Raw genomic sequence first — 9847 nt, forward strand, 5'->3', positions numbered from 1 at the left:
ACTAAAGAAACGATACAAGTAGCCCATGATCTGGTCAAACAACAATTAGTGGAAGGACATATACAACCTTCCGTATCTCCCCATAATACTCCCATTTTTGTCATTAAAAAGAAATCTGGTAAATGGAGATTATTGCAAGATTTAAGAGCCATTAATAATGAGATGGTTATTATGGGACCTGCTCAATCGGGGATTCCTCAATTGTCTGCTTTGCCAAAAACCTGGTATGTTTTAGCTATAGATATTAAAGATTGTTTTTTTTCAATTCCAATTCATCCCGAGGATAGTCCACGTTTTGCATTTACTATCCCTGGGGATAGTAAATCATGAAGGTCCTGATCAGAGATATGCATGGAAAGTACTCCCTCAAGGGATGGCTAACAGTCCAACTATGTGTCAAATCTATGTTAACAAAGCAATCCAGCCACTTAGAAATCAAAATCCTGAACTACAAATATTTCACTATATGGATGATGTATTATTAGCACATAAAGATAAAAACACATTGCTGGAATGTTATGCCACACTTACAAACTTATTAAAAAATTATAATCTAGAGATAGGAATAGATAAAGTACAATTAAATTTTCCAATTAATTATTTAGGAGTTCTATTATCCTCAACCATGGTCCGTCCATCAAAAATTCAAATACAAGTAGATCAACTCAAATCACTTAACAACATTCAAAAGTTATTGGGAGACATAAATTGGATAAAGTCTTATCTAGGCATACCAGCAGGAGAGTTGGGACCTTTATTTGATATTCTAAAAGGTCCATCAGATCCAAATTCACCCCGAATGTTAACTCCTAAAGCAAGAAAGGCATTAAAAATTATTGAAACACATATGGAAAATATGCATTTGGATAGAATTGATATAAGTTTGCCTTTATTATTTATTGTACTACCAACAAGAAATATTCCTACAGGAGTATTTTGGCAAGAAGGTCCATTATTGTGGATACATTTATCTTATTCTCCTAACACTATTCTTACTAGGTATCCTGAGGCTGTAGGACAATTAATACTCAAAGGAATAAAAGCAGCAAAGGGAGTGTTTGGAATTTCTCCCAATAAAATTATTACTCCATATACTATGGATCAAATTCATGAGTTAGCTAATGAGTTAAATACTTGGGCAATAATCATGTGTAAATCTAATATTTCATTTGATAATCATTTACCATCTAATTCTTTATTGTCTTTTTGGTCTAAGCATCCTGTAGTTTTTCCTAAAATGACAAGAAAAACACCTATCATGAATGCTCCAAATATATTCACTGATGGGTCTAATAATGGTACAGCAGCAGTAGTTACCCCTGATCAAACTTTTACATTTTTAGTACCCAAACAATCAGCTCAAAAGGTAGAGCTTAATGCAGTTTTACAAGCTTTTGTGATGTTTAAAGATTCTGTATTTAATTTATTTTCTGATAGTCAATATATAGTTAATGCTGTTGTATCCCTTGAAGATGCTGGTAGGATTTCCCCTTCCTCTACTGTTTTCTCTTTGTTTTCCACTATACAAAGTCTAATCTGGGACAGAAAAGATCCATTCTTTATAGGACATATCAGGGCACATACAGGATTGCCTGGAGCCCTTAGTTTGGGCAATGATTTAGCAGATAAAACTACACATGACATACATATTTTCTCTACACTAGAAGAGGCTACAAATTTTCATAAAAGATTCCATGTTAATGCTAATACTTTACAAAAGCGTTTTAAAATAAGTAAGGAACAAGCCAGACATATAATAAAACAATGTCAAAATTGTGTGACCTTTTTACCACAAGTTAATCTTGGAGTCAATCCTAGAGGACTGATACCTAACCATATTTGGCAGATGGACGTCACACACTTGCCAGAATTTGGAAAATTAAAATATTTACATGTTACAGTTGATACTTCTTCCGGATTTTTGATGGGCTCCCTTCATGCTGGAGAAAAAACTAAAGATGTTATAGCTCATTGCTTACAAAATTTTGCCACTGTGGGCGTTCCTAAACAGTTAAAAACAGATAATGGTCCTGGTTATACCTCTACCTCTTTTAAACAATTTTGCTCATCATTTGGTAATACTCATATAACAGGAATCCCATACAATCCACAGGGACAAGGCATAGTTGAAAGAGCTCATCAAACTATTAAAATGTACTTATTAAAGCAAAAAGAGGGAATTGGAAAAGGGTATACATCCCCCAAAGATAAACTTAAAATAACGCTTTTTACTCTAAACTTTTAAAATTTGGATTCATCAGGACTTAGTGCTGCGGAAAGGCATATGTATCCAAAAAATGTACATAAGCCTAAGGTACTTTGGAAAGATATTCTAACAGGACAATGGAAAGGTCCCGACCCAGTGATTGTCTGGAGTCGGGGTTCTGTTTGTGTTTTTCCACAGACAGAACAGCAGCCGATTTGGATTCCAGAGAGATTAACTAAAGCAATTTCTACAGACCAAAAAGAAGATGCTTAGACTCAAATCCATAACAGCTGATATCCAGGGCTCCAGCTTGGCTATTCTTACATCTGCGACAGTGATTAACCAGGGTGCTTTTTTCAATATCTATTTTATTATTGCATTTTCCCACATCATAAAGTTCTATTTTTTTTTTTTTTGAGCTCATACAAACCTAGGTTAATGTTTTTCTGATCAGTTTTATTTTTTCACTGGATTTTTTAAAAATTGCAATGGAGATTTCACCTAGGTAAAGCTACAAGGCCTTTACTATTGTCTTATGTGTTGTACATTTGTGTGCACATTTGTGTTTTGTGTTGTTATGTCTGTATGTGCGTATGTCTATAGATCATATATGAGGAGCGCTCATGAAAAAATGGATCCGAATTATTTTTTTTCATTCACGTGATTTAAATGGTTTAATTTAAATTAGGTAAACAGCTATTAAGGATTGTTTTTAAAGGAGGTTAACAGATCTGTTTGTTTACTTTCACCTTTCCTTTTCATTATATTTAATAATTCTGTTCAGGATAATGTCTCTTTAGCATCTTTGCCAGAATTCCCATCTCCATCCCAGTGCCGGTGAAGACTTAAGATAAAGCCAAACTACAGCTTCTATGATAGCTATAACAGTAAACTGTATAAACTGATGCATCAATGAATATAACTCAACAAGTAATGCTCAATCAAGGACTCGATTTACTTTGGGAGGAAATGGACATATTGATAGACTCTTCTGCTTTGAACTGCTTGCAGAACTTGCCTGGACTATGTATCACTTGTATGCATTGTGAACTATCATTTGGTGCAGCGAATTGTGGTAGTGCTGGCATATCTTTGCTGATGGTGTCACCAGTGATGCAATTTTTCCAAAGGAGCCGTCAATTGGCTTGGTGTCGTGGCATTTGTGTATCCTCCCTTCTGCTAGTAATGGTCTAAAATTTGGGGGCCAACAGAGGTGAGGCAAGAACTTCACCCCCCCACTGGCACCAAGGCCAAATTTGGGGGCCAACAGAGGTGAGGCAAGAACCTCACCCCCCCACTGGTGCATAGGCCTATCCACAAGTATGGCTATATGCTGGACCGGTAGTCAGTGACGGGTATGATCCAATTGCAGTGGTATCAACCTAAGACAGGAGGCTGACGCCTAGAGGTCAGTTTTTCCCATGACGGGTAAGAACCACATGTTGAATTGGACAACCTACCAGGCACGGTCCTTAAGCCACATTGCTTGTTGTTTAATTAATCAGAAGGGGGGAGATGCTGAGAGCCATTGCCAAGTAGGAATGACACATGGCAATTTCTTTGTCAGCCTACCCAATGTTGCTTAGAGGAAGGACTCTCCATATTGACCCAGGTCATTTGCAGTGACATTGCATGTAAGGTGACCTTGCTCAAGGACCAGGGCGGATCCAGGTTTAGGGCTCTCCTTGGATTTAGGGCGGATCCAGGTTTAGGGCTCTCCTTGGATTTAGGGCGGTTCCAGGTTTAAGGTGTACCCTGTTGGGAATAGGGCGTATCCTGCTGCCTCAGGCTTACCAGCTCCTTGAGTTCCCGTTGAGTTCTCATGGGATTCAGAGAGTATTTGGGATCCAAAACGTGGATTGGGCCCAGAACGTGTGTGTGTGTGTGTGTAAGTGCCAGTGACAGTTTGAGAATAAAGAGTTGCTGTTTGAATCTACAAGGTGTGTGGTGGCTCGTGATTTTGTGCCCAGCCAGACTGCGGCACCTGGTATCCCCCCAAACAAAAAAATTGGAAAAATAAAGCCAAGCAAAGTGGCACACACCTGTAACCCCAGGTATGTGTGAGGGATGGAAATCCTGGAATTGGGCTCCGAGTGACTCACTGTCACTTCTTCCTTCTTTCCAGTGTGCTGTTATTTTTCCTCAAAATACAAACAGATTAGAAATAATCTTATCTGCAAACTTTTCTGAAATTACTTTTCTTCTTCTGTTATTGCTATCAAGGAATTTAAATTCTAAATGAAGATTTTGATCATTAAAATTGGAAAAATAGGTGGGTACACTAGTACATGCCTATAATCCCAGTGGCTCAGGAGGCTGAGGCAGGAGGATCATGAGTTCAAAGCCAGCCTCAGCAAAAGCAAGGTGCTAAGCAATTCAGTGAGACCCTGTCTCTAAATCAAATACAAAAATAAGGCTGGGGATGTGGCTCAGTGGTCAAGTGCCCCTGAGTTCAATCCCTGGTACTCCCCCCGCCCACCAAAAAAAAAACTGGAAAAATAAAGCAAGGCATGGTGGCACACACCTGTAATCCCAGTGACTTGGGAAGCTGAGTTAGAGGATCTCAAGTGTGAGGCTAGCCTCAGCAACTTAGTAAGAACTTGTCTCAAAAATTATAAAAAAAAAAAAAAAAGAAGAAGAAGAAGAAGAAAAGATTGGGAACACAGCTTAAGGGTAGATAGTACCCTGAGTTCGATCTCTAGTACAATTTAAAAAAAAAGAAAAGGAAGAAAAAAGTCTGTGTATGCAGGTAACACCAACCACACACACACACACACACACACACACACACACACACGTGTGTGTATATTTCCTTCTCCTAAGAAAAACCAGTGCTCAGGGGAGTCAGCCTGAGCCAGCAGGAGGAAGAAAGAAAAAAAATCACTCCATCTTCGAAGATATCCCATATCAGTATAGTTATTTGTACTGGGGATTGAATCCAGCAGTGCTTAACCACTGAATGACATCTCCAGCCTTTTTATTTTTTGTTTTGAGAAAGGGTCTTGTTAAACTGTTTAAGGTCTCACTAAATTGCCAAGGCTGGCTTTGAACTTGTGATCCTCCTGCCTCAGTCTTCTGAGTTGCTGGTATTATAGGCATGTGCCACCATGCCCAGCTCTCAGAACATTTTTAAAAATAATTTTTAGTTGTTAATGTACCTTTATTTTTAAAATTTATTTATATGCAATGCTGAGGATCGAACTCAGTGCCTCACACATGCCAGGCAAGGCTCTGCCACTGAGCCACAGCCCCAGCCCCTCTCAGTACATTTTTTGTAAATAAAAAACACAAAACAAAATTGTTTCAGAGCCTAGAAGAAAGCCTAAGTAGATGTTCTCAGATAAGTAAAGATAACAAGAAAAATATGAGGACCTGATCTGTCCCTCCATTCCTCCTTCATTGACTCATCTAACATGTTTGAAGGTTCACCACATGGAAGGCATGTATCGGGAGTATAAAGATGAATTAGAAACCATTTCAACCTTTTAGGAGCCACAGAACCTCAGGGAAGACACCTAGACAACTGTAGTGCAGAGTGATACGGCATCACAACACACAGCAGCAACACATAGGATTAAGTGACCAACTCTACTCTGCCAGGAACAAAGGCTAAGTAGCATTAGCTCAAATAGTGCCCTATGAATGCCTACAGCGATCCTTATTAGTCAGGGTCTCATTGGCTAAGTTCCAACAGTTCCAAGATTTCAATAAGCAGTGAAAGTTATCCTAACATGTTTACCAAGAAATCAATTACTCATAAAATTATTTCTCAAACATCATTCCTTACTTAATATATTTTTTTTTTTTTTTTTTTTTTGCTACCTGGGATTGAACCCAGAGGTGATTAACCATTGAGGCACATCCCCAGGCCTTTTCATTTTTTGAGAAAGGGTCTTTGTGGGAGACCAACCTTGCACATGACTGAGTCACACTCCCTGGCTGGGTGTGGAGTCTGAGGCCATCACTGAAGGACAGGTGCTCAGAGGAAGCCAGTGCTTCTTGGGTTCCAGGGATGGTGTCTCGTGCATGGGTGTGGCTTCCTACAGCCCCATGGATGGAGTTACACTCACCTGTTCCTTTGTAATATTACCCCTTGCCCTGTTTGGGATAGAATCTTCCATGGAAACACCTTTTGTGTGTTCCTTTCTCTTACTGTGCCCTTGGGTGTGGCCTACCTAGATGTCAGTCAACCTGCTGACAGCAGACATCATAAAGCTGGACTCAGCCCCCTGACCTGACCCCTTGCCTCATTTGAATAGCTTCTCCTCAATAAAAGGGGTCAGCACGTGCTCGCTCTCTCTCTCTCTCTTCGGACCCTAAAATCAGAGGAGCCGTCACAGCACTCCCAAAAGAAAAAGGTATCTCTGTCTCTTGTGTGGTTATTTTGCACAGCCCAGTTAGCCCAACTCCCCTGGAGTGACCCCTGAGTATTTTAGTCGCGAGAAACTCGGCAGGTCTTGTTAAGCATCTTGGGGTCTCACTAAGTTCCTAAGGGTGGCTTTGAAAGTGTGATCCTTCTGCCTCAGCCTCCTGAACCATTGGGATTGCAGGAGTGCACCACCACATCAGGCCCAATCCCTGCTTCCCCCAAAAGTAATAGTATATTAGCAAATCTGATGAGAAAGCACTAGAAACCACCCCAAAGGAAATGTGGAGAGGAGAGAGTTCACCACAGACTCCACTCCTCGGAGATGAGCTCCGCTGTGCTGAGGGGTGAGGGAGGTGGGAAGAGCCCAGGCTCAGGGCAAAGCTGGCCAAAACCCTGCCGCGTGTCTGTGAGGCCCCTGGGGGCCCCGTCCCCATCAGCCCCACTAGACACTCCACAAGGACTTTCACACTGGCCCTCTGCTCTCTGCCCTCCAGCTAGTCAGTCCCCGAGGTAGTCCTCGGTCATTCTTTCCCACAGGACTCCCAGCACTGGCTTCCTCTGGGCACCTGACCTTCAGTGATGGCCTCGGACTCCACACCCGAGTGAGGCCTCCAGGTATCTTCCTCAGGCAGCTTCTTCTTCAGAGGCCCACCAGCCGCTGTCCTCTGAGGGGAGTCTGGGCTTGTTACCGCAGTTCGAAGTCCCAGCCGCGTGGACCAGATGACCTGTGGCTTCCAACTTCCATTGTACTGCCTCTTTCTTCACTAACAAGCACAGAGCATGTGCTGCAGCAGTGCCATCATATCACCAGAGATCAGTTGCTGTCAGTCAAGTTTCAGAGGCAGGTCACCACCGACAAGCACACCCTGTCACCTGCTTCTTGAACTTCCAGGTTGGACGTCGATGTGGTTAGAGTAAAAGCACCGTGGAAGGGTGACTTCAGGAGGTCTTACCAGAAGCAGCCAGTTGGCTCGTCTCCATGTTCAGAGCCCATGGAAGGAATCACACACCTGAGGTTTGAGAGAACACTGAGAACAGACCACAGGGAGACACGGCTGGGCTGCAGCTCTGTGGTGGGCATTGCCAGCACCTGTGAAGCCTGGGGCTAAATCCCAGGACTGCAAGGGGCAAAGAAGAGGAAGATGAATGCCTGCCCAGGAGAGCGCCATCTGCACCACACCTGAGGAGGGCTTTCCCATGCAGACAGGCCCTGCCCTCCACGGGGCACAGCGCCTAAGCCATTCAAGACCAACCTGGAACAAGCTGTGTGCCTCCACCAGCGTGGCTGTGTTTGTGTCCCTCTGTGAATAAGATCAAGGTCTACAGCATGGAGCACCACTCAGGTAAGAGTAACAGTCCAGACAGCGGGAAGAAGGGGGTTACTGGCCAGTAGCAGATCCTGGGAGCCCTGGGTAAGCATGATAATTTTAGGCTTCTATTAGAATTGCCTTGCCTCACCTGGGGAAAAAAGAAGGCGGGATTTCATTGTTAGGTCTTTGAAGATTTCCTACGGTCCCTCTAACTCCAGCGCCACAAGAACTCACAGACAAGTTCAAAGCCAGCTGAGTTCAAAGCAACTTAGTGAGACCCTGTCTCAAAAAATAAAAAGGCCTGAGGATGTGGATCAGGGAATGAACATCCCTCGATTCAATCTCTGGTTAAGCACACACACACTCACACACTCTCTCTCACACACACACACGTGTGTGTGTGAGAGAGTGTGAGTTCTCATATATATATTTTCAAATGTGAGACTGGCCTTGAACTTCGGATCCTCCTGCTTCATCTTCCCTAGTAACTGGGATTACCGGTGTGTGCCACTGCACCTGGATTTATGAAATGCTTTTCATAAATGTATTTCTTTGATTCTAAGATGGATTTCTTTCCAATTTTAACATCTGTAAAACATTCGCCTGATAACCATTTATGTGTTGTGGTTTAATTAGCACTTTTTCTTTAGTAGCATATAAAAATCATGGTGTATCTTATAATTAGCAACATGCTGGACATGAATTGTGTGCCAAGCACAGCTTTAAATTCTTTATGGTAGTCTCTTTCTCATTCACTCCTCCTAAGTTTCATGCAGCTTGTGTTATTCATTTTAGTGATGAAGAAACTGAGGTCCAAAGATGTTAAACTATATATATATATATATATATATATATATATATATATATATATATGTTCAAGGATTGATATCATTTAAATGGTAAAAATAAAACTGAAAATCATGCCTGACTTCAAAGGTCATGCTCTTATCATATCAATATTTACCTTGTGTGATACAATGTTGAATAAAGACCTATCCTTGGGCTGGGAATGTATCTCAGTGGTAGAGCACTCCATAGCATGCCACAGGCTCTGGATTCCGTCCCAGGCAAAGCAACAACAACAAAAAACAAACAAACAAACAAAAAAAAAAAACAGCAAAACCCCAAAACAAAACAAAAACCACAAACAAATCCACATTTACCCTTATCTGAACTGCTACTCAAATCAAGGTCTAGCCTAAATGTCGTTTTTGCTATCTTCCCAACTCCTCCAGAAAAAAAAAAAAAATCTTGTTCTCAGCTGTGCTTCCCTAAGTTTTGTGTGTGTCACTGAGCTACCTCCTCAGTCCTTTTTATTTTGAAACAGGGTCTCTTTATATCACCCAGGCTGACCTCGAAGTTGAGACCTTCCTGCCTCGGCCTCTAAGTAGCTGGGACCCCGGGCGTGGGCTCGTGGCACTGTGGGGCACCTATACTGAACCTCATCACCCGTGCAGTTTCCCTGGGAGTCCTGGAGCAAGGGGTGCTCTTAATCACCCTCTGACCCTACCAGGTCCCATCGCTCCCGGCACAGGCAGCGTCGGTTAAAAGGGGATAGGGCTCTGCCAAGTCTGACAGAGAAGACGAGAAATGCACAAATAACCTGGGTCAAAAGTCGTGCTAAAGGAGAGCCATAAGCTGGGTGGCGGAGTGCGGAGGGGGCCCACGGCGGCCAGCAGCGGTCAGGGAGGGCTCGGGCGCTCCGCAGGGCCTCAGCCCCACACCAGCAGGCGGAGAAGCGGGACCCTCGCGCTTGGGCTGAGGTCCTCCGGCCTGGGGTCTTGGGAACTCAACAGTCACCCAAGCGTCAGAAGTTCTGGGCTGTCCTGAAAGCCACTTCCCTGGGGACACCGCGAGGTAGAGTGTGCGGACAGCGCGCCGCTCCGCCACGGCCGCCACCGCTCCAGCTCTCGCGAGATCCGCTCGGCTCAGCCCCGCACGGCTCTTCCGGTGCGGCCCGGA

At 43.1% G+C, this 9847-nt stretch overlaps 1 long non-coding RNA gene across 4 annotated transcripts; it reads right to left on the reverse strand.

The window, feature by feature from the left end:
• Positions 1-457: 457 nt before the first annotated feature.
• Positions 458-9802, reverse strand: LOC124083447 (uncharacterized). Of its 4 annotated transcripts, XR_006848736.2 has the most exons (3): positions 9489-9802; positions 7829-8033; positions 458-7693 (listed from the first exon to the last, which is right to left on the reverse strand). It is a non-coding gene; the product is annotated as an uncharacterized LOC124083447 (long non-coding RNA). The 4 variants fall into 4 exon arrangements; XR_009225490.1 differs by having other exon boundaries at positions 458-7983; XR_009225489.1 differs by having other exon boundaries at positions 458-8033.
• Between the last annotated feature and the right edge of the window lie 45 nt (positions 9803-9847).

Source organism: Marmota monax, unplaced genomic scaffold (genome assembly GCF_021218885.2).
Source record: "Marmota monax isolate L192 unplaced genomic scaffold, Marmota_monax_Labrador192_F-V1.1 WCK01_AAM20220418_F8-fsc00055, whole genome shotgun sequence".
In the NCBI taxonomy this organism is placed as follows: domain Eukaryota; kingdom Metazoa; phylum Chordata; class Mammalia; order Rodentia; family Sciuridae; genus Marmota; species Marmota monax.